The 3,414-nt window shown below is 48.1% G+C and overlaps 1 pseudogene; it reads left to right on the top strand.

The window, feature by feature from the left end:
* Window positions 1–555: 555 nt before the first annotated feature.
* On the top strand, window positions 556–2,784 carry LOC122496002 (annotated as a pseudogene).
* The last annotated feature ends 630 nt before the right edge of the window (window positions 2,785–3,414 follow it).

Raw genomic sequence — 3,414 nt, 5'->3', positions numbered from 1 at the left:
CAAAACCAAAATGAGGTCAGCAAGGCAGGTGTTATAATATCCATTTTACAGATAAAGAGGTTCAGGTGCGTGGATTTACTACGGACGTCTTCTGGGCACATTTCTGTATGGAGCTGCTGGTGGGGGGAGTTGGAGTGAGAGGAGAAGTCAATCAGAGCTGAGGGAAAAATATAAAGTGATACCAGCGAAGGTCCTTGCCTGGACTAAAGATAAGGTATCCCCGGGGCTTTGGAATTATCCAGGAACCCAACGAGGTCAAGGTCAGTGTTGCCGCACCTGCACTTTTGCCTGCAAAGAGCGTCTGAGGTTTTTGAGACAAATCTTCTGTGTCTGAGGCCGGTTCTCAGCCATTGCCACCAGCTTCTCTCTTGTACGGACTCCTATGCGGAAAAGATGAGATGCTATCTGTAGAAACATAGCTTGCAACGTTGACCCTCCGTTGGTGTCTTGGAACATAGCTGGTAAACAGTCTCTACGTGGATATGAAACTTTCCAGAAAGGAAAGAATGGCTCATTGTGCCTTACTGGTTTGTACAGGAACTGGGTTTATGCTGAACACCTGCTTTCTTTCTGGGAGTCTGGAATTCCAGGATGTGCCGGGCAGAGGATGCCTGTGTGACCAACGTTGGTGACTGAACTTCCAATGAGCGTCCGTGGAAGACAGCACTTCTCATGTGTTGTCACATGCCTCCTACTTGTCTCTGGAGAAATTAAGCATGTCTTGTGCCTCCCCACTGGGAAAGGGCTCTTGGAGGCTTGCAAGGGATTTTCCTTTTGACTTTGCACCGTGCGCTTTCTCTTTTTTTGGCCAGTGTAATAAATCCTCGAGGGGAGTACACTTTTGGCCTTCGGCTTGGAGGAGGTGAAGGTGCAACTGTCTTGGGTCGTCCAGAATCTGGGTTCATCCGACACCAGCCGCCTCCACCATGCCACCTGAGTTCGACCCCGATGAAATCAAAGTTGTTTACCTGACGTGCACTGGTGGTGAAGTAGGTGCTGCGTCTGCCCTGGCTCTGAAGATCGATCGGCTCACTGGTTCTGTCTCCAAAAAAGGTTGGTGATGACATCGCCAAGGCAACCGGTGATTGGGAGGGTCTGAGGATTACGGTGAAACTGACCATTCAGCACAGGCCGGCTTGGATTGAAGTGGTTCCTTCTGCCTCTGCCCTGTTTATCAAACCCCTCAAGTTACCGCTGAGAGACAGAAAGAAGCAGAAAAACACTAAGCGCAGTGGAAATACCGCTTTTGATGAGATTGTCAACATTGCCCAACAGAGGCAGCACTGATCTTTAGCCAGGGAACTCTCTGGAAACATTAAAGAGTTCCGGGGCACCGCCCAGTCTGTGGGCTGCAACGTTGATGGCCGCCCCCCTCGTGACATCACAGATGACATCAGTAGTGGTGCCGTGGAATGCTCAGCTAGTGAAGGAAAATATTTCAGTAAAGGATCATTTGGCAATGAAAGGAAGAAAGAAAGAAAGAAAGAAAGAAAGAAAGAAAGAAAGAAAGAAAGAAAGAAAGAAAGAAAAAAGAAAGAAAGAAAAAAGAAAGAAAGAAAAAAAGAAAGAAAAAAGAAAGAAAGAAAGAAAGAAAGAAAGAAAAAGAAAGAAAGAAAGAAAGAAAGAATAAAGAAAGAAAAAAGAAAGAAAGAAAGAAAGAAAGAAAGAAAGAAAGAAAGAAAGAAAGACAGAAAGAAAGAAAGAGAAAGAAAGAAAAGAAAGAAGAAGGGAAGGAAAGGAAAGGAAAGGAAAAGGAAGTACAACTGTTTGCTGAGTCTGCGGGTCTTTTCAGTCAATCGCTGAACCTAGGCGTACCCTTGGGGTCTCCAACACAATTCCCTCCATCTTCGTGCCTAGGACAGTCTCTTCTCCCTCCCTACCACTCTGTCTTTCTGCAAGATCTTTGAGGAAAAAAATGGCTCCGGCTGGAAGTCCATCACTACAGATGGTACCTGACAAACACTAGCTTGTTAGCTCTTCTGGCCAACGATGCATCCAGGGTTTGGGGTGGTTTTGTCACGTGTTTTGTTTTTTTATGAATTAATGCAGGGAAATGTCTTTCTGAGGAAAGACGAGCTGCTCTTTGCTCTGGTTTAGTTTGGCTGAGAAGACAAATCTTTTTTTTTTTTTTTAAGCTTATTTATTTTGAGAGAGAGAGAGAGAGAGCAAGAGAGGGGCAGAGAGAGAGAGATTGAGAATCCCAAGCAGGCTCTGCGTTGTCGGGAGTATGGAGCCAGATGCAGGGCTTGAACTCATGAACCACGAGATCATGACCTGAGCCGAAATCAAGAGCTGGACGCTTCACCGACTGAGCCACCCAGGCACCCCTGAGAAGAGAAGTCTTAAAACAGTTTGGTGAACAAAACTGTGTGAGAAACATTATATGCATGTGTGTGCGCACAGACGGGCATACACAGGCTTATAGACGTGTGTATATTTCATGTACATTTCTCTATCACCACCTATGTGTCTCCCCCCTGCTACACTTGCCACCATCTCTGCATTCGTGACCGACCATCACTTGCACCAACAAACTGGCTCCATCATCAGCCTCTGGCTCTCAGGGCCAAGGTCTCACATCGTTCCTGCCGTGCAGTCTCCCCCACAGCTGCCACCATGTCCGTTAACACAACCGATACCCCTCCCCCTGCCACCGTCATTGCCAGGGCCATCTTCCCCACGTGCCCCCACCGTCACCACCTGTGCCAACGCCCCTCTTCAGTCGCAGCATTTCCTCTGCCACCGTCTTGTCGCCACCACCCCCCCTCCCTGGCCCTCCGGTAGCACGGTTCACGCCGCGTCGTTCTTGCTCACTCCGCCGGCCACTAACAATCGAATCGCCACTACCACCTTTGCGAACAGAGCCACCGCCATGACAACCGTAAAAACCGTTCACAAAAATACCAGCAGGGTTTTATTCTCAGAAAGAATTGTGAATTCTTTATGGTGATCACAACTGGGCCAGTGCTTCTGTGTGATGGTAGGGGCAAGCTGGCCTCTGGTAGTTGGTGCAGGAATGGAAAAGTACTGGAAGAAACAGAAAGGAGGAATTAACAGTTTCTCTCAGAATAGAAATCAGGCCCCATAATCAGCACAGTGTCCCTGTACTTGCACGTCAAAGGCACCGGTCGGGAATGTGTTGAAAATCTCGTAACAGCTGGCAGGGAATTTAAATCAAAACTCCTTTCATTCCCCAGACCTTGTTGGGTTTTCATGAAAACCTACACGTGTGAAGGAAACTTTAGCACTGTTGCTATTAAAAGGCAGTTTGGGACGCCTGGGTGGCTCGGTCGGTTAAGCGTCTGACTTCTTGATTTCAGCTCAGGTCGTGATCTCGCGGTTCGTGAGTTCGAGCCCCGTGTCGGGCTCTGTGCCGGCAGCATGGAGCCTGCTTGGGATTCTCTCTCTCTCTCT

The sequence above is a fragment of the Prionailurus bengalensis genome, chromosome F2 (assembly GCF_016509475.1).
Source record: "Prionailurus bengalensis isolate Pbe53 chromosome F2, Fcat_Pben_1.1_paternal_pri, whole genome shotgun sequence".
Classification (NCBI taxonomy): Eukaryota; Metazoa; Chordata; class Mammalia; order Carnivora; family Felidae; genus Prionailurus; species Prionailurus bengalensis.
The sequence above is the reverse complement of the archived record's forward strand: the minus strand, read 5'-3'. Positions and strand labels throughout refer to the sequence as shown.